The 25,987-nt window shown below is 44.2% G+C and overlaps 1 protein-coding gene and 1 long non-coding RNA gene across 3 annotated transcripts in view; both read right to left on the bottom strand.

Moving 5' to 3' along the window:
• The window catches only part of CLDN10 (claudin 10), a 127,153-nt gene that overhangs the window by 71,902 nt on the left and 29,264 nt on the right, over positions 1 to 25,987 (bottom strand). The window lies entirely within an intron of this gene.
• LOC118351916 (uncharacterized) overlaps positions 7,230 to 25,987 on the bottom strand; it is a 34,712-nt gene continuing 15,954 nt past the window's right edge. Inside the window, exon 3 of the long non-coding RNA XR_004808132.2 lies at positions 7,230 to 7,673. This is a non-coding gene — a long non-coding RNA (uncharacterized LOC118351916). The remainder of the gene's footprint in view (positions 7,674 to 25,987) is intronic.

Genomic DNA, 25,987 nt, shown 5'->3' with positions numbered 1-25,987 from the left:
TTAAAAATATAGGCAGAGAGAAGAGAATGTTCTTTCTCTCCTGCCTACAAGTGTGCCCATACATGGTCTTCCATATCTTACCATAATACACACTTCACTATTTCCCTTTCTGATAATGCTCCAGCATGTTAGGTTCTGGGTTAACTAGTTTCCACCAAGGGCAGGCTTTGTTAAGAACTAAGTGGGGATACCCAGGTGGCTCACTGGTTGAGCGTCTACTCTAAGCTGAGGTCATGATCTCGGGGTCCTGGGATTGAGTCCCACATCGGGCTCCCTGTAGGGAGCCTGCTTCTCCCTCTGCTTATGTCTCTGCCTCTCTCTAGCTCTCATGAATAAATAAATAAAATCTTTAGAAAAACAAAAACCAAAAAAAAAAAAAAAAAGGCTTCTTTTCCCTTCTTTCTACTGGAAGCAAGAAGGGATTTTTCTCCAACATTTACTGTGGGAATGTGGTTGAGCTCCTGGAGGCAAAGCTCACAAAACTGCAGGGGCCCTGTTAGGACTGGGTTCCTCTGGAGTTTTTAACTCTAACTGGTCTGCACTGAGCCTCCAGCAATCCCTCAGTTATATATCTGGTTTTCCTGCCTGAGTACTGATTCCCAAAGTGGGTTCTGCTCACTGAGCCTGTGCTCAGGTAAACTTGCATTCCCTGGATTGGCCTGCCTAACTCTCCGGTCTTGAAGATCAGAGGATTTGCCCTATATACTCCCATCTCTTATGGATCTAAGAAATGTCATTGATTTTTCAGTGAATTCAGCTTTTTACTTGTCAGGACAGAGTGGTGACTTCTAAGCTCTTTACATGGGAACTGGAAATGGGAAGTCTTCTACTCCCCTTCTCTATTTCTCCCTCTTTAGTTGCCATGCTTCTTCAGGAACCATCTTTGCTTACTTTGTTGGTTTTGTTGACAACCTTTCTTCAAATGGCTCCTAATTTCCAAATCCAGGGTATATTTGAACATGTGCATTTTCCAGTAATGCCACGTAGCATCCATAACCACTCTTTTTACAGCAGCCTTTCCTTTAGCCTATATGAAAACACTTTAGAATCTTTTTTAAAAGGTTTTATTTGAGAGAGAGAGAGAGAGAGAGAGAGAGAGTGCAAGAGCACGAGCAGGGGGAGAGGAAGTGGCAGAGGGAGAGGGAGAAGCAGACCCTGCCTGAGTAGAGATTTCAACACAGGCTCTATCCCAGGACCCTGGAATCATGACCTGAGCCAAAGGCAGACGTTTAGCCAACTGAGCCACCCAGTTACCCCATTCTTTATACAGACATGAGATTCTATTTACTAAAATCTCTTAATTACCAACATAGGCCACTTCCTGTGGTTTAGTCTTTGGCCTTCTATTTTTCCTCCTTTACATGCTCTTTTGGTGAACACATCCATCCTATGGCTTCTATTATCATCAATATGCAAATCTACATATTTAGCACGGATTTCTGTCCTGAGATCAACAGCTTTAGCTGCATACTGGAGAACTCAAGTGGACAAATACCAAAGATACAGACCTAATATAAGCTCCATTTGTGAATACATTTCTTCTGACCTGGATGGGAAATATTTCAACAAGTTCAACCGCATCACAGAGTGATGCCCACAAGAAACTACTATGCTTGAGTGAGCACTGGAAACCCAGGAGACTGAGTTTTACCTCCCACTATTTCAAACATCCATATGGACTGCATCCATCAGAAATAGTTGAGGCTTCAGAAACAGGGCATCTTTGTTGAAAGACCCTTTTTACTGAATAGAATGCATTGGGAAAGTATGCATCTCCCTGACCTAAAACATGCTCCTAAGCTGGCTCCTAAGCTGGCCCAGCATCAGGGCAAATTTCTAGAGAAGGAAACCATCTCCTGGGGCTTCTCAGACATGACCAGAGGAAACTCCCAAAAGACTCTAATAACCTAGCAGATGGAAGATAGAATATTGAGATTTGATATATTATGGTACTTATAATCTCATTTATACTCTCAGAGTGATGATTTTTTAGGCACTTTTTCCTAGATGAATTGCAGATAGTGATCTAAGCCAGGAACATAAAAGTTGAGCTAAACTTTCTTCATCTCTGAAATCTAGTGAGTACTTTGTAAATCTATCCTTTATAACTTGTGCAGAAGAAAACTACTAGAACACAAAGGATGCAGGGGAAGAGACTACTCTTATTGAGTTCTTATATCTGCCTGGGTGGCTCAGTCAGTTATGTCCTACACTTGATTTTGCCTCACATGATGGCATCAAGTCCTGCATCAGGCTCCACACTCAGCAGGAAGTCTGCTTGAGATTCTCTCTCTCTCCCTCTGCCCCTCCTCCCACTTGTACTCCCTAAATAAATAAACTCTTTAACAGATTCTTACATTAAGTGATATAAATTCAAAGTAGACCATAAAGATGTGTACTGTAATTTCTTAAACAAGTATTCAAAAAAATAAACCAAGAAGTATAGCTAAAAAGTCAATAGAGCTAATAAAATAGAATACTAAAATCTATTAAATCAACCAAAAAGGATACAGGAAAGGAAGAAACCGAACAAATAGAGAAAATTCCAGCAAGATGTACACTTACACCCAACCATATGGGTAATTATGTTAAATGTAAATGGACCAACCATTTCAATTAAAAGGCAGAGATTACCAGAGTGGATGGAAAAAGAACAAGACACAGGACACCTGGGTGGCTCAGTGGTTGAGCATTGGCTCAGGGCATGATCCCAGGATCTTGGGATTGAGTCCTGCATGGGCTACCTACAGGGAACCTGTTTATCCCTCTGCCTAGCTCTTTGCCTCTCTCTCATGAATAAATAAAAACTTTAAAAAATAAAAATAAATTAAAAAAGAACAAGACCCCATTATATGTTTATGAAAGATGCCCTTTAGGGATCCCTGGGTGGCGCAGCAGTTTAGTGCCTGCCTTTGGCCCAGGGCACGATCCTGGAGACCCGGGATCGAAACCCACGTTGGGCTCCTGGTACATGGAGCCTGCTTCTCCCTCTGCCTACGTCTCTGCCTCTCTCTCTGTGACTATCATAAATAAATAATAAAAATTAAAAAAAAAGATGCCCTTTACATATAAACACACAGACAAGTTGAAAGTACAAATATGGAAAAAGATATTCATACAAATACTAATCCTAAGAAAGCGAGGGTAGCTGTACTGATTTCAGACAAAGGTTTCAAGACAAAGAATTACTAGAGAGTATTAGGAACATCTAATAATGATAAAAGGTCAATTCCTCAAGACCAAGTAAATCTGCTCTTGATAGTGTCGGTCTCACACGCTACCTCCTCTCTACTTCATCTCATGTCTGGCTTAGTTTAGTTCTTTTGGTTCCTTGGCAGGATGAGGTCTATCTTCCATTCTAATCCACCCTGTGGATTCAAGTTCATTTTTAAAACAAAAATCGGATCATTCGTTTAATTAAAAATCTCTGATGGTTCCTAGTCACTAGCTGGATAAAGCTCAAATCCCTTCTTTGGCTTGTTATACTTGTCCCAACCCAGCTATCCAGCTTTGTCTTTCATTGATCATCACTCAACCTTGACCCCATTCACAATTACTTTTGTTTCAGAACACACAATGCTTTCCTCAGTGCATATTTCCTCCCCCTGTCAAAGATCCCCCTTCTTTCACTTCCTCACACATCAATTATGCATCCTTTTGTATTTGGCTATAAGCTATACTTGAACTGGCCCCTGTTATCCTCTCCCTCCTCCCTCCCTCACTGTACCACAACCACACTGGCCACAAATACACCACACGGAGTCCCATTCTAGGGTCTTTGCATTTGTTGTTCTCTCTTCAAGGCATGCGCTCCTTGCTCATTAGCTCCGAGGGCTTACTATGCATTCAGGTTGCTCCTCATGGAGTCCTTCCCTAACCTCTCTCTCTCTCTCTCTCTCTCTCTCTCGCTCTTTTTTTTTTTTTTTTAAGATTATTTGAGAGAAAGAGAGAGAAAGAGAAACAGCATGAGCGAGGTGGGGCAGAGGGAGAGGAAGAGAGAATCTTAAGCAGACTCCATGTTAAACATGGAGCCTGATATAGAGGTCGATGCCAGGACCCTGAGATCACGACCTGAGCTGAAACCAAGAGTCAGACACTTAACTATGCCACCCAGGTGCCCCCCAACCTCCCATTCTTAAGCAACACCCACTCCCCCAATCACTATACATCATGCTGTTTTATCATCTCCACACTTTTCATCATTGCCTCAAATACCCTTTTCATTTATTTGCTTATTGTGTCTCCCCATTCCACTAGAATGTATACTCCATGAGAATGGGGATCTCATGGGTTTTATTCACCAATGTATCCTCAAATCCTAGAACAGTACCTGGCACGCAGTAGGTAGTCAATAACAATGAATGAATGGCAGGTGGATGAGCAGATATCTAGTATAGGGAAACTTTTTACTAACATTCAATTCCATCCAGCAGGCTTCAGACCCCAGTCATTTCCAGGGCTCCTGAGGCTGATTCCATTTGCTTTCCCTTTGGCAGTTCCCCTCCCTGGACTCTCAAAGCTTCCTGCGAGCCCCCCACCTCCACCAGCAGCAGCCCTGGTTAGGTCTGTCTACATAGTGTCTGTCTGCCTGACTGTCAGACTACAGCCTAACTCACTTAGATCCTGTCTATTTCTCAGTGCCTGTCAGAGGCAATAACATGGTGTTTAAGAATTGCTACTGATCATTTGTGAAGCCTTTTTAGCGGGGTGCCACACATTTTCATCAACATGTTAAAAATCTGCTGCTTAGTCCATTGAGATAAACAGGTACACAAAATGTGGTGTGTACATACAATGGAATATTTTTCAGCTTTTAAAAGGAAGGGAATAGGGACGTCTGGGTGCCTCAGCAGTTGGGGGTCTGCCTTTAGCCCAGGGCATTATCCTGGAGACCCAGGATTGAATCCTGCATTGGGCTCCCTGCATGGAGCCTGCTTCTCCCTTTTTTGTATATTCTTTTATTGGAGTTTGATTTGCCAACATATAGTATAACACCCAGTGCTCATCCTGTCAAGTGCCCCCCTCAGTGCCTGTCACCCAGTCACCCCAACCCCCTGCCCACCTCCCTTTCCACCACCCCTTGTTCATTTCCCAGAGTTAGGGGTCTCTCATGTTCTGTCACCCTCACTGATATTTCCCACTCATTCTCTCTCCTTTCCCCTTTATTCCCACTATTTTTTTATATTCCCCATATGAGTGAACCATATAATGTTTGGCCTTCTCCGATTGACTTACTTCACTTCTGCTTCTCCCGCTGGCTGTGTCTCTGCCTCTGTGTCTCTCTTGTGAATATATAAATAAAATCTTAAAACTAAAGGGAATGGATAAACAGATAAACCTTGAGGACATTATGCTCAGTGAAATAAGCCTTGCACACAAAAGAGCAGATAATGTATGATTCCACTTATATGGGATACCTAGAATGGTCAAATTCAGAAACAGACAGGTAATGGTGGTTGCCAGGGCTGGGGAAAGGGTGAATGGTGGGTCATGAGTACAGAGTTTCAGTTTTACAACATAAAGTTCTAGAGCTGGGTTGCACGACTGCATGAATGTACTCATCACTACTGGGCTGTACACTTAATAATTATTATAATGGTCATTTTACATGTTTTTACCACAATTTTTTACCACAACAAATTATTTTATAAAGGGAAGAAATACATCACCATACACATATCAAAGAAACTTAAATTCTCCTTGGAAGATTTTCTACTCTGATTCTACTTATGAATGTAATGGAAAAATCTAAGTAATGAGGATCTGGGGATCTGCACTGTGCATCCACTGAGATTTCAATAAAATACTAATGAGCGGAGGGAGGGTGGGGGGGAAGGTGCCAATGATGTCAGGCGATTAGAGCTGGATTGTGAGCTCCAAAGTACTTGCCTCAGACCATGCCTCTGACCTTTTAAGTCATTTCTCGGGAAGAGCCTGACTCTCTAACTCCTTGGGTACTCCCCAAATCTCCAACAAAGAATCTCCATTTTTAGATTGTAAAATTTTCTCTTGGTTGGCTTAAAATAAAAAAGATGTATTCATGAGAGAGAGAGAAAAAAAGGGGGGGGTACATAGGCAGAGTGAGAAGCAGGTTCTTCGCAGGAGCCCAATGCGGAACTTGATCTCAGAATCCCGGGATCATAACCTGAGCCGAGGACGGCTGCCCCACTGCTGAGCCACCCAGGCATCCCTCTTGGTTGGCTTTTAAAACTCAGCTTGCGTTCTGTTTCTGTGTGTGTGTGTGTGTGTGTGTGTGTGTGTGTGTGTGTTTAACATATTCAAGTTCACTGTCCTCTCAATTTAAATTCACCATCATGGGCCGCCTGGGTGGCTCAGTGGTTGAGCATCTGCCTCCAGATCAGATCGTGATCTGGGGATCCTGGGATCGAGTCCCGCATTGGGCTCCCTGCAGGGAGCCTGCTTCTCGCTCTGCTTTTGTCTCTGCCTCTCTGTGTCTCATGAATAAAGAATTCTAAATAAATTCAGCATCATTTTAGTTTTCTTACGACAGGCCTTCCCTCTCTCCTTTGATTTTTTTCTCCCAGAACTGCTCCCCCCGCCAATCTAGTATTCATTCAGTGGTTGGTTTTCTTTTGAGAGAAAAATGTTTGGCAGCTTACTCTTTGGCTACAAAAATGTTGAACAGGTTTTGAGCACTTGGGTTTCCTGGCTGGCACGAATCCCTTGCCTTGTTACATAAAGGGACCCTTACACCCTTGAGACTCCAAGGGAACATTTGTGTTGGAGTTTCACTGTTCTAGGGCTATTGGGCTATTGGGCAAGGTACATATGGACGGGTCATTGCTGTGTACATTCAAAGATGACGTGGACAGCAGTGTTATTTACCACAAGTACATAGCAGGGGGTGGTGGGCAGGCCTGCTGCCCTCGTGGTGGGGCCAGTCTGTCCTTTGCAGACTCACAGTTCCATTTCCTGCCAGGGCTGTGGTGTCTGGCACGGAGCCTTGGCACTGGCATCAGTGGCCCCTTCTCCCTTAAACCCAGCCATACCACTTCAGATTCCTGGCACATGTCTGCAGTGTCCACTCTTGCTGTTTCTTCAGCACTGTATTGCCCTCTGGGAGCCTGTAGCCTAAAACAGAGGCTCAACCCTGACTCAGCTGTAAAATCCAGGATTCAATCTAAGCTGAAATTAAATATAGCCTTATAATCATTCATTATTCTGTTTATTAACAATTGATCCTATAAGTTGTTTACTGATATAATTCATGGTCAATAACAATATTTCATGATTGTGGCTAACCTTTTTGGAATGCTTACACTGTATTGTATTCTACTGCTATGTTTCAACTCATTGCACCCTCACAACAACCCTAGGAGGTATGTAACATTATTTTCCCCATTCTATCATATCAGACAGTGAACTATGGCAAGGAGAGTTGGAGAAACCCATGCAAAGTCCCACAGCTAGGAAGTGGAGCTGGGATCGAAATGAGGTAGCCTGGTTTCCTACTCATGCAGTCCGATTCCAGAGCTTGCATTGGAGTAGATGTCCCAAGGTTTGTTTTTTAAGATTTTATTTATTTATTCAGTGAGTGACACAGAGACACAGGCAGAGGGAGAAGCAGGCTCCATGCAGTGAGCCTGACGTGGTACTCGATTCCGGGTCTCCAGGATCATGCCCTGGGCTGAAGGCTGCCCCCAAGGTTTATCCTGTACAACACAATACAGATAATGCAATGAGAAAAATGAAAGGATGTTACAGACTGTACATCTGTCCCTCAAAACTCCCATTTTGAAACCCTAAGCCCCAGGGTGATGGTTCTTGGGGATGGGGCTTTCGGTAGCAATTAGGTTTAGACAAGGCTTGCTTTTTCTCTCTGCCATGTGAGGACACAGTGAGAAGACCATGTCTGAAAGCCACAGAGTGGACCTTCACCAGAGCCCGAACCGCTCTCACCTTGACTTGAACTTCCCAGCCTCCAGAATGGTGGGAAATACATGCCAGCTGCTGAAACCATTCAGTCTACGGTATTGTTATAGCAACCTGAGCTGTCTAATACAGGGGAGGGTGCTCCTTAACCAAATCAATTTGGGAAATGCTCTATCTTCACTCTCTATCGCTTTTCCTATTAGGAAATCAAAGGCTCTGAAAAGTCCTGCAGCTATTTAAATTTGTTTAACCCAAGGTGCCTGGGTGATTCAGTCATTTAAGCATCTGCCTTCAGCTCAAGCCATGATCCCAGAGTCCTGGGATAGAGCCCCTCATCGGGCTCCTTGCTCAGTGGGGAGCCTGTTTCTCCTTCTTCCTCACCTGGGGCTCCCCTTGCTTGTGTGCTCTCACTCTCTCTCAAAATCCTTTAAAATAAATTTAACCAATTGCTTCTCAAACTTACTTGACTTGGAAAGACTTCATTTACGAATACTTAACCAAACACACTTGGAAGGTTCTCCTGGGGTAAATGCCTCAGCACGCTTGTTTCCAGGTAGAATGTAACTGCCCAGTGAAAACAGAGCCTGGTGTAGGAAAAGGTTTGGTAGCATAGACCAAGAGGAGAGAGGCGATGCAGGCAGAGCCTAAGAAACACAGAGCAGAGGACTGCATCCAAGAGGCAGGGAGTGGCTCTTAAAGAGAAGAGCCCAGGTATCCAGAACATCAGGGAAGGTAAATGGGGAGATGTACTATGAAGAAGTTTTGTTCTCAGGTAAATCCGGTGAGAACTAACTTTCAAGAGCAAAGTGTAGGGCCTGCCCTGGACAGAGGATTTGACTTGAACAGAAAGGCCATTACAGTATTGTGTAAATTTGAATCTAGGAGAATAGGATAACAAATCTCAGAATTGTTGTATCATCTCCCTGAAAAAGCCAGATGGGATACCCATTAGAAAAATAATACAGGGGCACCTGGGTGGCTCAGTAGTTGAGCATCTGCCTTTGGCTCAGGGCATGATCCAGCGTCCAGGATCGAGTCCCACATCAGGTTCCCTGTGAGGAGCCTGCTTCTCCCTCTGCCTATGTCTCGGTCTCTGATGCTCATGAATAAATAAAATCTTTAAAAAAATTGTCATACAGACTGATATCCTAACATTGTCTTAATTTCTTTCTAGGGAATTACAAGTGACCTCAAATAAAGGGCCAGAGAATAAGAAGATCTTTCTGGCCATAACAGTAACCAAAACATGTTTGCTAAAGGTCTTGAAAGGACAGAAAGGGGGATTAATAGCACAATTGGGTTTTTGTGTCCTTAAAGTGAAAATATTAATTCTAATTGAGTAGCTAGATATTTTTAATAGTTTATGCTTCTTGCAGGGTAGGTAGGGTAGAGGGGAGAGGGGGAAATTACTGGCAGAATGATGGCAAATACATACAGAAAACCATCAAATTGCTGTGGGATTGCATAGTAAGATGTCATGCCTCCTGTTAGATGAGGGGGAACACGCTAGAGGAAGTTTGGAAAAGAAACCATTTTGTTCAGAGGTAAGTGCACTTAATTCAGACAGGACATTTGTAATGAGTATGAAACACACGAATCAACTGTGCAAATAGATTCAATTTACTTTTTTCTTAAGAAGAACATAAAAACACAGTGGCCTCGATGATTTAACACTGAAAGTGTTGACACAGAACTAAACCTCAACATAGAGCAGTGGGCTTGCCATACTCTTCATTTAAAACAAATTGAAATTTGCTTGACATCAATTTTTCCTTGGAATTGGAACGTACTGAGATTTTATACATGTTACACAAGAGCAAACAGCCTATTTCGTTTTTTTGTATTCCTACGTTCACCTGTAATTGCAAATTGCATACAAATGTTTTTCTCTTGTGTAAATGCCAAGGAAAGTTAGTAGATGCAAAGGGAAGTTAGCAATGCCATCTATTGGTGAGATGTGGTTTGACCACATTTACTGGGTACAAGACCTGGAGTTCCTATGGGGGCAAGGAATTGAGTAAAAAGAGATGGGACAGGTATTCTGTATTTCAGAATGGTGGTGAATCTATCTTTTATGAGACAATTAGAAATTCAAACACCTAAAAAAAAAAAAAAAGAAAGAAATTCGAACACCTAAATGGTATTTAAATAATTATGGCTAATTATTTTTAGGTTTGATGTTGGCATTAGGGTTATGTTTAAACATCCTTACCTTTCAGAGATTTGGGGCCAAGTCTGACCCCACTATCTGTTTAACCTATGATCTAAGAATAGTTTTTACAGGGTCACCTGGGTGGCTCAGTCAGTTAAGCATCTGCTTTGGCTCAGGTCATAATTCTGGGGTCTTAGGATGGAGCCCCACATCTTCCAGGCTCTCTGCTCAGCAGGGAGTCTGCTTCTACCTCCCTTTTTGCCTCTTCCCCCAGCTTTTGTTCTCTTTCTCTTGCTCTTAAAATAGTTTTTACACATTTTTGGTTGAAAGAACCAAAAGAATGATTTATGCCATAGGAAAGTTATATAAAATTCAAATGTCAAGGTCCGTAAATAAGGTTTTATTAGAACATGACCATGCTCATTTATTTCCATTTTATCTATGGCTGCTTTGTGCCATACCAGCAAAGCTAAGGAGCTGCAGAGAAACCATATGGCTCATAAAGCCTAAAGACTTACTCCCTGGCCCTTCACAGAAAAACCTTACCCACTCTGCCCTAAAGCTTTCCTGTTTTGTTTTTATTTTATTTGAGATAAAGTTCATGAGAGAGAACCTAAGTGGGGGGAGGGGCAGAGGGAGAGGGAGAAGCAGGATCCCTGCTGAGCAGGATTCTGGGCTCCATCCCAGGACCCTGGGATCATGAGCTGAATCCAATATGCAGACACTTGACTGACTGAGCCACCCAGGCATTCCAGAGTTTTCCTATTCTAAGTATGGCCAGTGAACCAGCAACACTAGCTTTGCTTGGAGGCTATTAGGAACACAGAATCCTGGTCTGTGCCCCAGACCTACTGATCCAGACCTCAAAATCTTCAGACCTCAGTTCCTACTCACATTAAAGTCTGAGGAGTACTGATTTAGAGGCCTCTGCTTGGGTCTTATCGTTTGGCTGTACCCTCACAAGAGTGCAGATGGCGAATAAGGACAAGGTGCTGTGTCTATCTGGGGCTCCCTTTCCCCCCTTAGAGGCCATACTCTGAGCACCCAGAACTCTAATTCTTGCTTCCAGAGCATACCTTCTCCCCAGGGTCCATCTCTAGCCAGATAGGCGGTCAAGATATAGCTGTTTATGGGGTGGGAAGAAGGTAGCCTGAGCTTGGACTTGAAGGCTGGGTGTTGTCTTGCTTGACCAGCAGATTCCTCGTGGCACAAAGAGGTCAGAGCCAGAGGTGGGAAGAGAAGGGAGGACTGCTGGCGACTGGGATTGGCTTTCCCTATGCGGTCAACCTTCTGACTTAGAGCTCCAGATTCCAGGAATCCTAGCCTCCCAGATACTTGCAAAGGTACTTGACTGTTGGCTTGATCTAGAACTTTTAAATATTTAAACATATAGTATGGGCCTTTATTTGTGCCCTCGAGGTAGAGCCCACAAATGTTAGTGCCAGGTGTGTTGCATGCTTCTCAAAGTGTGCTCCAAGGACCACCTGCATCAGAATTCACAGTGTTGTTATTTTAGAAAATTCAGACTCCCAGGCCCTCTTTGTGTCCCCCTGAATAACAGTCTTGGGCCTGGGAATCTGCATTCCAACGAGCTCCCCTGGGGATTCTGATCCACACCAGAGTGGTAAAAGCACTTGTAATGGGGCGCCTGGGTGGCTCAATGGTTGAGCATCTGCCTTCAGCTCAGGGCATGATCCTGGGGTTCCAGGATGGAGTCTCACATCAGATTCCCACAGGGAGCCTGCTTATCCCTCTGCCTCTCATGAATAAATCTTGGGAAAAAAAAAAAAAAAAAAGCAGCACTTTTCATGAAGACAATGGATAGGAGGTAGCCCTGAGCAGAAAGCTTCAGGGGAGAAAAGAGAAAGGAGGCCAGGTAAAGGAAAGATGCTTTCATAATTTGGCCGGAACCCCCCACCCCCATCCCCGCCCCCAAAGAGTCTGCTGTAGGGAGAAGCTTTCTGCCACAATAGGGCAAGGGTGTCCTCCTGCCAAATGTGGGGCTCTCAGGCTGCCCTACAGAGGGAAGTATGAGTCAACGCACAATAGGGAGCAAAAGGAGGGGGGGAACCTGGAAGGACCCTCTGCACTCAACTGGAGTTCATGCTGAAGCCACAGTGCACAGTTTTGCCCAGGTGAGACCTCCTGGGTCCTGCAGGGGACATGGGAGCTGCTGAGACAGAGTGTGCAGTCCCACCAGCATGGTTTGGATCCTGCATCTGTTATGTGCAAGCTGGATGGCTTTGAGCAGGTTATTGAAGCTCTGTAGGTTTGCTTCCTTGTGTGTAAGGGGAATCCTAGCACCTCCCAGGCTCCTGTTAGTATTAAACATGATAATTAAGACACGTCCTTGCCACACAGAGCTGGATAATGGCTGACTGCTGTTTACTAGAAAGCTCGTTTCCTTATTCCTCTGCACTTCCTGATGCTTGATAGCATAAGCACTTGCCACTGGCTGAGGAGACGAATTTCCCTAAACCCCAAGCACAGGAAAGCCACTTAGGCTCCAATCACAGCCCTGTGTCAGACCAGTGCTTGGCCAGAGACATGGACCCCCCCCCCCCCACCCTGAGCTTTCCTGTGACAGAGCAACTCCTGAGCCACTGCCTAGCTGCTCACTGTCCACAATTCCTAGGCTAACCCCCCACCCCCCCACCCTCCCCACCCCATAGAGAGCACACCTGGGGGAACTCAGGTTTGTGAGGAGCCCAGGATTTGTACAAAACCGGAGACAGCTGTGCCAGGCTGAAGATCACCACTAGGGGGAAGCAGAATCCAAGCACCCGTGTGAGGAGTGTGCGAAGGTGTGGAGAGGGGAGGGGGCAGGAAGGGTGGCAGGAGCTTAGCGCCCCCCCTCCCCACCCCCCTCACCCCTTAGACACCTAAACACGCCCTCCTGGTCCCGCACTGGATCACTTGATCGCTGTTTAGTTTCCTCATCCAGGTTTGGTCCATTATATCTTAAATATCACATAGGGCAGCGGCTCACAAGCTTGCCTGCAAATATGAATCACCTGGGGAGCTCTGTAAAATCCCAGGGCCAAAGTTTTATCTCCATTAAGTCACAATCTGAGGTGGGGAGGCAGGAATCACTTTTTTAAAAAAATATTTTATTTATTTATTCATGAGAAAGAGAGAGAGAGAGAGAGAGAGAGAGAGAGAGAGAGAGGGAGGGAGAGAGGCAGAGACACAGGCAGAGGGAGAAGCAGGCTCCACGCAGGGAGCCCGACGTGGGACTCGGTCCTGGGATTCCAGGGTTACGCCCTGGGCCAAAGGCGGCGCTGAACGGCTGAGCCACCCGGGCTTCCCAAACATGATTTTTTTTTTTTTCCAAACATGATTTAAAAAATCTTAGGGTCTTCATCTTTATGCAGGCTCCATGCCCAGCATGGGGCTTGAACTCATGACCTCGAGAGCATGCTCTAGACAGCCAGGTGCCCCAGGAATCAGTGCTTTTTAAAACACCACGGGTGGTTCCACTCTGCAGCCACGTTTGAGAACCGTTGTAGACAAAAGATCTCAGGTCTTCCCACGTGGCTGCTGGCTTTCAGGCTAGAGGCTGCCTCCAAGAAGCTCCCTAACTAACCACACATTCTTCTCCTCCATCTGTCTGAGCCTGTCTGTAATTGGCACCAGCGCTGTTCATAGTTGAATGGGATACAGATCCCCTGGGGATCCTGCTAATCTGCAGATGCGATTCCACAGGTCACAGGTCGAGGTGGGGCAGGGATTCTGCATGTCTAACTGCGCTCCCAGGTGCTGCCCCACTGCTGGTGCATGGGCCACATGTTGCAGGGCTTATGGGATAGCAGCCTCTTTCTGCACGTGTGCCTTTGCACTGGTCACTAGTGTTCCTTTTCTGCCTTCCCTGCTACAGTGGGAAGAGTGGCTGGCTTCCAGTCTCACATCCTGCCTCCCCAGCCACCCCCCGCAAGCTGCCCATAGTATGGACCAATACCCTTCACACACACACACACACACACACACACACACCTCAGTCTAGGACTCCTGCATGAATAAGTGAACAAATCTAGTGAGAAACGCTCTGAACTTGTTGCTGGAGATGTGGCCTGCCACCTAGAAGCTAGGAGCACTTGCCCAAGGGTTGGCTTCTCCGAGACTCAGTTACTTAACTTGTGTAATTGATCTGGTAATTTCACTGTGACGACCAAGGAGAGAATAGGTGTTAAAGCTCCTTTTCACCAACGTGGTGGCATCCTGTTCTCTATCCCATGCTGTCACCATTGCCCAGGGGGGCCAGCCTTGCCCTTCACACTCCCTGGGAAAGCAGATCTATTCTGAGCTTCCTCAACCCAACTTAGACTTTGCTCGAGTTCCATATGTCTAACCAAATGCCTACAGTACACATTCAATCTTGTAGACCCACCCATGTGCCATATTTACACATGGAAAATTAAGTTTATCATTCCTTTGCTTCTCCCAAGCCTTGCTCCTATGGATCCTCCTGCCATTGACTCGTGCTTTTATGGGAGCATGAAAGGATAAGGAGCTGAGACCCTACCCACAGAAATAGAACTAGAAGAAAGGAGATGGGCAAGGGGTCACCTTCTGGAGCTCCAGTCTAGGTGCCCCTGCCCTCTAGTGCAGCAAGCAGCACAGCCTCACAGAGGCTTTGAGACCTTTGGGGCAAAGAGCACTCAAACCCTTTCAAACCCTGCTGGCCACTTCCCTGGCTTTTCAGAGGAGCAGGGAAGAAGCCCACAGATGGCAATAATCATGAGTGGGGGCAGCTGACATGGGGCTGGCCCAGGTTCTGGCACTCTCTTTTAGGGAGTAGCTGGGGGATCTGATGGAGAACATGGAGGTTCATGCCCTCCCAACTTTTAGCTGCTCAAGAGAGTTTGGATCAGCAGCTTTGTTAGCTCCTCGTATGGGTTGAATTGTGTTTCCCTGACCCAGATTCAAACATTGAATCTCCAATCCTTGCTGCCTTGGAATGTGACCTTGAGTTGCAGATGTAATAAGATAATGCCATTAGGGCAGACCCTATGCAATATGACCGGTGTCCTTATAAAAAGGAGAAATTTGGACACAGGGAAAATTTGTGAGAAGGATGGCAGAGATAGTGGTGCTGCAACTGCAAACCAAGAAACACCAGATTGTCAACAGACCAGCAGAAGCTGGGAGAGGTGGGCACCTGGGTGGCTTAGTGGTTGAGCATCTGTCTTTGGCTCAGGGCATGATCCTGGGAGCGAGTCCCACATCCTGCTCCCTGAGGGAAGCCTGCTTCTCCCTCTGCATATGTCTCAGCCTCTCGGTCTCTCTCATGAATAAGTAAAAATCTTTACCAAAAAAAAAAAAAAAAAAAAAAGCTGGGAGAGGCACAGAACAGTGGTCTTCACAGTCCTTTGAGGAGATTGGTCTCCAAGACTTCAGACTCCTGAGTCTTGACTCAGAGAATACATTTCTGTAGTTTATACCACCACGTCTGTGGGGTTTGTTGTGGCAGCCAAAGGAAACGAATGCATTCAGTTCCCCAAAAGAATAGGCTGGAGCCACCATTGAGCTCCAGTCACTCCCTCTTCCTAACCAGGTTACTTCTCCTACCAGGGAGCTTCCATAATCACTTGGCTCTTCCCTGGTCCCTGTCCCTACAAATACGGAGAGCATGAAGGAGCAGGGAGTGAGTGCTGGGCTCTTTCACACAGGCCCTGAGCTGCTGCTGACTGACCTCAGCTGGGGGATGGCTTTGAGTGTCCTCGGACACCTCGCTGCTGGTACATTTCCTTGGGGTGAGGCAGTGGTGGTGGTTGTCCTTGACTACTTAGACAGCAATTCATCCTAAGCTGAGAACTCAGGTGTTTACAGGTTAATGTTCTTCTCCACCAGGCCTTGTGATTTACCACAGTCATACATCACTGGGAGACCAGTCTTACTTTTTCCACTTGCCTGCTCCTGCCCGGCCCAGGACTTCTCCCTCTCTCATATGTGTCAAACGCCCTCCAGACCACCTTGTCCCCAACCCCTCTTCATCTTCTCTACCACCAGAATGCTCTTCCCCAAAGGCAGAAGAGGAAGGGGTAGGTGAGGCTCAGAGCCCTGCATGGATCTATCTCCTACTCCTCCCTGCTCACTTTCAACTGGCGCTTTCCTCTCCAGTTCCACCAAGACACAGCCTATGGACCTCCTGCCCTTTGTGAACACGTGGCTCCTTCCTCTTGGTTCTCACCTGTACCTCTCCCTGCCAGCTAACCTGTCCTCACCTACGCCTTCCTCTTCTGCAGGCCCATCGCAACCCCTGCTAACCTCCATCAGAGCCTGGTCTCTTGCGTTAATGTTGTCCTTTTTTGTTTTCTCCACTCATGGGTGAGTCCCTTGAGGGCAGAGGTTTGTGTCCTCCAAAGCTGGACAGCCTGGCATGGAACAGGGTTTTTAACAGTTTTTCTGGAATGAACCCATCAATAGTTCTCAAAGTGTGGTTCCTGGGCCAACAGCACCAGTGTCACCCAGGAACTCATTACAAAGGCAAATTGTGGCCTCAGCCCAGGCCTGCTGAGTCAAACTCACAGGGGAAAGGGTTTAGGTATTACAAACCCTCCAGATGATTCTGATAGACACTCACATTTGAGATCAGCTGAATTTAAAAAATAAGAACATAGTGAAATAGGATGTGCATGGAATTTGCTATTGTTCAGCTTAGACTGAATCATGACAGGAGTGCTGATGGGCTGAGGGGGGAGTCCTCTGGTCCCCATCACTGGGAGTCACTGGGCATTATGGCAGCCTGGGCACCCATTGCCCAGCTCTCCCTCAGCTCCTGTTCTATTTATTTATTTTTTAAATTTTTATCTATTTATGATAGTCACAGAGAGAGAGAGGCAGAGACACAGGCAGAGGGAGAAGCAGGCTCCATGCACCGGGAGCCCGACGTGGGATTCGATCCCGGGTCTCCAGGATCGCGCCCTGGGCCAAAGGCAGGCGCCAAACCGCTGCGCCACCCAGGGATCCCCCTCAGCTCCTGTTCTAATGTGTTACGTGGTAGCTCCTTCTGAGGGTAGTTGTAATAAACACTAAAGTCTCAGAAGTATCCCAGGCAGAAACCCAATGCATAGGGGAAGCCCAAGGATTCCAAGCATCAGGATTGCTATACTCCAGCTCAACTCTGTGGTCATGGTGCCTGTTGCTCATCTTACATTCTTAACTTAAAAATATTTTGTCAACCTCCCACCCGTCCCCTGCCTTACCAACCAAAAAAAGCCAAGAAACAAAAACAAGCTTGTGGATACAGAGAACAGTTTGGTGGCTGCTGAAGGTAGGGGTGGGCAAAATGGGTGAGGGGAGTTGAAAGGTGCAAGTTTCCAGTTGTAAGATCTGCGAGTCCTGTGACTGTAATGTATCGTATGGGGACTATAATACCATAGTTTTTAAAGATTTTATTTGTTCATGAGAGACACAGAGAGGCAGAGACACAGGCAGAGAGAAGCAGGCTCCATGCAGGGAGCCTGATGTGGGGGACTTGATCCTGGAACTCCAGGATCACGCCCTGGGTCAAAGGCAGACACTCAACTGCTGAGCCACCTCGGCGGTCCTATAATACCATATTGTAGATCTGAAAACTATTAAGAGATCTTAGGGGCACCTGGGTGGCTCAGTTCATTAAGCAGCTGCCTTTGCTCAGGTCATGATCCTAGCGTCCTGGGATTGAGCCTCTCATTAAGCTCCCTCCCTCCCTCCTCTCAAAATCTTTTTAAAAAGATCTTAAAAATTCTTAAAAAAGATCTTATAAATTTCACCACAAAAAAAACTTGTGATCATTTCACAACATATACCAATACTGATTTTTTTTTTTTTAAGATTTTATTTATTCATGAGAGACACACAGAGAAGCAGATACACAGGCAGAGGGAGAAGCAGGCTCCATGCAGGGAGCCCGATATAGGACTTGATCCTGGGTCTCCAGGATCACATCCTGGGTGAAAGGCAGGCGCCAAACTGCTGGGCCACCCAGGGATCCCCCCCTGAATTATGTTTTATACCAGAAACAGGTCAATTAGAGCTCAATTTTTTTTTTTTTAGATTTTTAAAAATAAGCATTCTCTCAAAGGAATTAGAGTCCTATTGCCTTAGATTTGCTATATTACCTGTATTCTATCCTTTTTAAAGATTTTATTTATTCATGAGAGACTCAGAGCAGCAGAGATAGAGGCAGAGGGAGAAGTAGGCGCCCCATGGGGAGCCTGATGTGGGACTCAATCCCAGATCCCCAGGATCACGCCCTGAGCCAAAGGCAGATGTTAACCACTGAGCCACCCAGGTATCCCAAGTATCCTGTCCTTTTATTTTTAAATTTTTTTTTATTTATTCATGACAGACTCAGAGGCACAGGGAGAGGGAGAGGGAGAGGGAGAAGCAGGCTCCATGCACAGCACCCGACGTGGGACTCAATCCCGGGTCTCCAGGATCAGGCCCTGGGCCGAAGGCGGCGCTAAACTGCTGGGCCACCAGGGCTGCCTGTATCCTATCCTTTTAAAATTTAGTCTAAAGTAGTGGATGATATGGGGTTTTCTTGGTCTTTAATTTTTCGTCTCTTGATTTTTTTTTTTTTCTAAGAGAGAAAGAGCATAAGTGAAGGGAGGGGCAGAGCTAGAGAGAGAATCCCAAGCAGGCTCCATGCTCAGCATGGAACCCTGCATGGAGCTTGATTTCATAACTCTGAGCTCATGACTTGAGCCAAAAATCAAGAGTCAGATACTTAACTAAGCCACCCAGGTGCCCCCCTTGAATGTTGGTTTTTAACTGCTCAATGAGAAACCCTGATATGCCATTTAAGAAGCTGGGAAAGGACTCCTTTAGGACTGAAGAATATATCTACAGGTCAACTTGGAAATATTGTGAATATTTTGAGAGGGTGCTGTGACAAGCCCCTCCACCATCAGATGTCTGCTTTCCTCTTGCTTCACTTCAGACATTCTCTCTTGCAGCCTATGCTGCAAAAGATCTTAGCCTCATTCAGATCCTCAAGTTCACTAAATTTTTGTTTATCTGGACCTTTGGACCAGTCTTTCCCCTGCTTGGAAGCTCCTTTTTTTTTTTTCCTCCCCGCTTGGAAGCTCCTCTTCACGCCCCTCCCCCCCAAGATTTTATTTATTTGAGAAGGAGAGAGGAAGAGAGCATGAGAGAAGAGGCCAGAGGGACCAGCAGACTCTTGCTGAGTGTGGAGCCCATCGTGGCATGTTGTCCCAGGACCTGATCCCAGGACCTGGAAATCTTAAGCAGAAACCAAGAGTTTGTCACGTGACTGAGCCACCCGTGCCCCCTCTGCTTTTTATTGACTAATTCTTCCTTCTTCTGGGGGAAAGTGAAATATCCCTTTGCCCCTGAAGACTTCTTTTCCATGAGATTAGGATCCTCCCTTTCGCTGATGTCCCCCTTCCCAATTATCCTTTATCTGCTCCTTGTTCTCCTTCCTTCCTTCTTAAACCCCAGCACCTATCTTAGAGCGAGGCACACTGTTGGGGGGCACAAGTATTTGTTGGATGACTTTGAAAGCACACAGGCTCTAGGGAGATAACTTTCCAAGCCCCAAATGAGCCCACTTACCTCTCTTTTATACTTAGGCTAAGACCTTACGTGCTAATAAGCCTCAGGTGGGGAGAGGGTGTCTGAAGAAGAGACAAGTGCATGATTTAAACAGAAGACAGCTGGAAAAAGAAGAAAAGAACTTGACAGTTCAGGAAGTGCATGGCAAAAGGCAAGTTGCTGTGATTCCCACAAAGTCTGTCCTTTTGTTTGTGACAAGGGGTCCCTAGGATGAGAATGGCATGGAGACTTTCCCCAAAGGGCTCCCTTCCACTTCTTCTCTGATATATTGTCTCTGTGGGCAAGGCTATAAATAGAACCGAACTTGGAGGGAAAGGCAAGTTGTGTTGTGTGCCTCTGTATAAATGGTCGCTACTCTTTACCCCAAAACAAGCCACTGTCATTGGGACATCACAGAAATTACAGAATAAAACCTCTCATCCAATCTCAGGATTAGAAAGGATACTGTGTATCACCGTGTCCCCTCCTCTGACCTCTGCAGGAATTCCCTCTGTAGATCTCCGATAACAATTCACAGCCTCCTATCAGAGGCACCTGGCTCCATATTGGATTCTAATTATTGGAAAATCCTCTTAAGCTTAGTGCTTTGTATGTGGTCATGGTTTATTGAGTTAGATAAATAAACATAAAGGAACATTAGCAATCAGGACAGTAGAAATTATGTTAAAGTAATGTGTTTTTTTGATAAACAGATTGTAGGAAAATTGTCTGAAATGTTTGACAGAGTCTTCAGTCTTCCTGTTGTGCTAGATACATGCAGATGCATGTTCTCTTCAATAAATTACTGGACAAGTAAAAAAGCAAAAAAAAAAAAAAAAAAAGGAAAGAAAAAAGAAAACCAAAAAAGTAGTCCATAAAGGCTGTCTTACTACATACTCAGAGCCAATTACTAAATATTTACCAAATGACTGAGCAAATTCTCATAAACACTGAATATCTTTTTTTTTTTTTAATTTATGATAGTCACACACAGAGAGAGAGAGAGAGGCAGAGACATAGGCAGAGGTAGAAGCAGGCTCCATGCACCGGGAGCCCGATGTGGGATTCGACCCTGGGTCTCCAGGATCAAGCCCTGGGCCAAAGGCAGGCGCCAAACCGCTGCGCCACCCAGGGATCCCAACACTGAATATCTTGAGTCTTGAGACTAAACTTTCAGACTAGATCTCCCTTGCTCATTGGAACAATGATCATACCCTTTACCAACAGGAAAGCAAGGGAGCAGAGTACAGTGTCATGGAATAGGGATGGAAGATGTTTCCAGTCCCACCTGCTACTAACCAGCTGCTCCATGTCAGGCAAGTCACTAGACTCTGCTGGATCTTAGTTTCAACCTCTGCAAACAGAGGTGATTAAACCAGGTGACCTATAAGGTTCAGTAGCATGCTAACCCTCCTTGGCTGTAGGACTTTGCCCTTTTCCTCCTAAAGACCAAAGCCTCGGGAGTGAAATGAACTCTCAGCCAGTTGGGTAATTGATCATTAGCAAAGGTCTAACTCCTACTAAATACTAAGTTAAAGCAATTATTGTAAATATAACTATGCGCATATCCTTCCCTGAATTAGCAGAAACTTGAGTTAATAGTTGGCTACATCACTCCGCTCATAACCTCTCATTTCTGCCTTCAACGTTGGCTAAAACTCCTTGGCTGTCAGCTGAATCTGGACTTTTTAAATATTCTATTTTTAAACCACAGTAGTTGGACTGTACAGTTCTGGTAGGGTATTTACCAAGGGAAAAAAAAAAAAAAACCAACCCTCAGACTGCAAAGAAATCTCAAATGATTTTCAGTAATTAATTTTTAACATGATTTCCCCCTGATATTATATTTTCTGATAGTAAGGTACAGTTATTATGAAAGAATAATAACTATATTTAGTGGCAAAGGAAATTAAGTATTTTTAAAATTAGGAGCCAAGATTTTCAGTGCAAGGAAAAAAAAGCTCTAAATATCAGATCAAAACACTGTATCCTGGGACACCTGGGTGGGTCAGCAGTTGACCATCTGCCTTCGGCTCAGGGCATGGTCCCAGGGTCCTAGGATCGAGTCCCACATCAGGCTCCTCACAGGAAACCTGCTTCTCCTTCTGCCTGTCTCTGCCTGTCTCTGTGTGTCTTTCATAAATAAATAAAAATCTTAAAAAAAATCCTGTATCCTAAGTTTGAATTAGAAATTTTAATAAGAATATGTATGTATTTTTGGTTTTAAAAAATTATTTTTTAGCAGTGCCTGTATGGCTCAGTGGGTTAAGCATCTGCCTTTGGCTCAGGTCAAGATCCCAAGGTGGCATTGGGTTCCCTGCTCAGCGGGGAGCTTGTGTCTCCCTTTCACTTTGCTCCTCCCCCCCAGCTTCTGCTCTCCTATATGCTTTCTCTCAAATAAATAAATAATATCTTTATAAAAAATATTTTTAAAAATTATTTTTTGCTCTATATGTTGAAAAGACCTAAATGCCTTGAGTAACTCATAGCAATGAGCACCTTAGCACCCAGAGTGTGCTTTCTAAATATCATCTCACTAGAAGGAACAGAGCTCCTTGGCTGATTCAGGGTCAGGGATGAACCTAAAATATCTTGTCATACCAGCAAGCAAGGAAGTTATCAAAGACCACAGAATCATGCCCAAAAGGCTGAGGAACCAAGCTGAAGAGCCCATAGGCCAGAGATTATACAATTTCAGCACCAAATTTAAAAAAAAAAAAAAAGAAAGAAAGGACTATAAGAGATTGAAACACATTGAATGTGTTAAAAATCTGTGAATTAAAAAAAAAAATCTGTGAGTTCATACAATTACAACAGACACTCCTTTGAAGGAAACTAGGAATCCAACTCATTATTCTGAAAACTAGGAGGGACACTTGGCTGGCCCAGTTGGTAGAGCACATGACTCTTGATCTCAGAGTCATGACAGAGTCATGAGTTCACGCCCCACATTGAGTGTAAAAATTACTTTAAAATTTCTTTTAATTTAAAAAAAGGGTATATATATATTTTAATAAATAAAAATGTTAAAAACTGAGAAAGACAAAATAATTGCTTAACTGCAGAACTATATTGAAGTTGTTATACATGGTAACCAAATAGTTTTTTTAAAAAAATAAATTTACTTAATAAATATTTTATTTATTTATTCATGAGAGACACGGAGACAGAGGCAGAGACATAGGCAGAGGGAGTAGCAGGCTCCTTGCTGGGAGCCCAATGTGGGACTTGATCTCAGAACCCTAGGATCATGACCTGAGCCAAAGGCAGATGCTCAACCACTGAGCCACCCAGATGTCCTGTAAATTTCTTCTTTTAGAAGAATGCAAGCTGATAAGTCCAGAGGGATACTAGAATTTGAATATCTCTATTTTGCAGCCTCTAGTGAAATAATGGATCAGGGCAAATGGTTATAGGAAATACATCCCCACAGGGATACAATCAACAACAACAAAAGAATGTGGGACATTCTACAAGCTTGTAGAAATTAATTGTTCTGCAACAAATAAATTGCATAAAGAAGAAAGAGGGATGGGGATCCCTGGGTGGCGCAGTGGTTTAGCGCCTGCCTTTGGCCCAGGGTGCGATCCTGGAGACCCGGGATCGAATCCCACATTGGGCTCCTGATGCATGGAGCCTGCTTCTCCCTCTGCCTGTGTCTCTGCCTCTCTCTCTCTCTGTGACTAAAAAAAAAAAAAAAAAAAAAAAGAAGAAGAAAGAGGGATGGGGAACCTGTAGATTAAAAGAGATTTAAGGGGGATCCCTGGGTGGCGCAGCGGTTTGGCGCCTGCCTTTGGCCCAGGGCGCGATCCTGGAGACCCGGGATCGAATCCCACATCAGGCTCCTGGTGCATGGAGCCTGCTTCTCCCTCTGCCTGTGTCTCTGCCTCTCTCTCTCTCTCTGTAACTATCATAAATAAATAAAAAAATTTAAAATAAAAAAAAAAAAAAAAAAAAAATAAAAGAGATTTAAGGGACATATTAACCAAACACAATATAGGGGCCTTATCTGGATTCTGATTTAGACAAACCAACTATTAAAAAAAATGTAAGAGAGAATCAGGTCTATTCAGAACATTACTTGGATTTGATAGTGTTATGGAAATACTATAAGTGTGAAGGGTGCAATGATGTTTATGATACTATGCTTTTAAAAGTCCTTATTTTTCAGATAGAGACTGAAATATATATGGATAAAATAATTTCAATATCTGATGCTTAAAAATAAGTTAGCAGGGGGGTACCTGGGTGGCTCAGTCGGTTGAGCATCTGACTTGATTTCAGCTCAGGTTGTGATCTTGTGATCGTGGGATCAAGCCCCCTGTTGGGCTCTGTGCTGGGTACAGAGCCTGCTTGGGATTCTCTCTCTCCCTCTCCCTTTTTCTCTCCCCCTCCCTTTCTCTCTCTCTCTCTCTCTGCCTCTAAAAAAGAAAAGAAAGAAAAGAAAAGAAAAGGAAAAGAACAAAAGAAAGAAAGAAAAAGAAAGAAGAAAGAAAGAAAGAAAGAAAGAGAAAGAAAGAAAGAAAGAAAGAAAGAAAGAAAGAAAGAAAGAAAGAAAGAAAGAAAAAGAAATTAGCAGGGGTTGTAGTAAGACTGAGGAGCAGAGGGGATAAGAGGAAAAAAAATAGTCATGTGTTGATAATTGTTGAAAAATAGGTGAGCAGAACATGGGGCTCATTGTATGATTTTTCTCCACTTTCATATGTTATTTCCATAATAAATTTTTTATAAGTAAATGCTTTTTTAAAATGCTTATCTCTACATTGGATTTATGTATTTTTTAAGATTTTATTTTTAAGTAATCTCTATGAGCCCCAGGTGGGTAAACTCACAACATCAACACCGAATCACAGGCTCCAGTCAGCGAGGTGCCCCAGGAGTTATATTTTTCAGGCACTAATCAAAATGTATTTCTTTTTATCTATTACAAACATATTTCCATTTGCTCCTAAACTATATGATTTTAGTTCTCCTCCTCTAACTCATAAAGAGGGTTCCTGTTAGTTTTAAGTCATATTTACTTACTTGCAGTGATTTTTTAAAATCTATTGAAATGCATATTCTATAGTGTAAGCTCCCATAGCACCTCATCACATTGGGGTAAAATGCAGGTACCCCCTGCTTTAACAATTTAAGTTCATCACAATCAAGTTCCACCCCACATGTCACATGAACTATTCCAAAAAGCAGAAGAAAAGAAATCCATCCTAACCCATTTTATAAGGTCAGTTACCAAAACCAGACAAAGACATCAAAAATTCTCAACAAAATACTAGCAAGTTGAATCCAGCAACATATAAGACTTATACACTTAAACATGGCAAATATTATATGATATATATTTTATCACAATTTTAAAAATAGCAAAATAACAAAAAGAATTATACGCCATGACCAAATGTGATTTATCTCAGAGAAGCAAAGATGGTTTAACATCAGAAAATCAACTAATGTAACACATTTTATCAGCAGAATGAAAGACAAAAATCACATTATTCTCAGTAGATGCAGAAAAAGCATTTGACAAAATCCACATTCATGGACCCCCAGATTAAGAAGACCTGTTCTAGGAGTACCTGGGTGGCTCAGTCATTTGATTTGACTCTTGATCTCAGCTCAGGTCTTTTTTTATTTTTTTAAGATTTTATTTATTTATGAGACACACACACACACACAGATGGAGATAGAGAGAGAGAGAGAGGAGAGGTAGAGACATAGGCAGAGGGAGAAGCAGGCTCCATGCAGAGAGCTCGATGTGGAACTCAATCCCAGGACCCTGGGATCACTCCCTGAGCCAAAGGCAGACACTCAACCTCTGAGCCACCCAGGTGTCCCTCAGCTCAAGTCTTAATTGCAGGGTCTTGAGTTTAAATCCCACACTAGGGATCCCTGGGTGGCGCAGCGGTTTGGCGCCTGCCTTTGGCCCAGGGCGCGATCCTGGAGACCCGGGATCGAATCCCACGTCGGGCTCCCGGTGCATGGAGCCTGCTTCTCCCTCTGCCTGTGTCTCTGCCTCTCTCTCTCTCTCTCTCTCTGACTATCATAAATAAATTAAAAAAAAATTAAAAAAAAAATAAATCCCACACTAGGCTCCATGCCCATAACATTAAAAAATAATAAATGAATGAATGAATGAATAAATAAATAAATAAATAAATAAGAATATCTGTTCTAGAAGGTCTCTAACTACAGCAGGAAGACCCTTGGGCTAGAAGGTGCATGGGTCCCAGGGGTCACAACTGGGAAAAATGTTTTCTTGAATCTGTTGGAAAGAGTCTTCTTGAATCTGCCTTGATCATGAAGAATGACAGCATGAATGACTTTTCCAAGATTTAAGAGGAGTGTTGAGTGTAAACTCTTGAAGATAGGAAGCTAGTATATTCTATCTTTGCTGCCTATCAT

This window comes from Canis lupus, chromosome 22, assembly GCF_003254725.2.
Source record: "Canis lupus dingo isolate Sandy chromosome 22, ASM325472v2, whole genome shotgun sequence".
NCBI lineage: Eukaryota > Metazoa > Chordata > Mammalia > Carnivora > Canidae > Canis > Canis lupus.
This window is presented reverse-complemented; position numbering and strand designations above follow the sequence as displayed.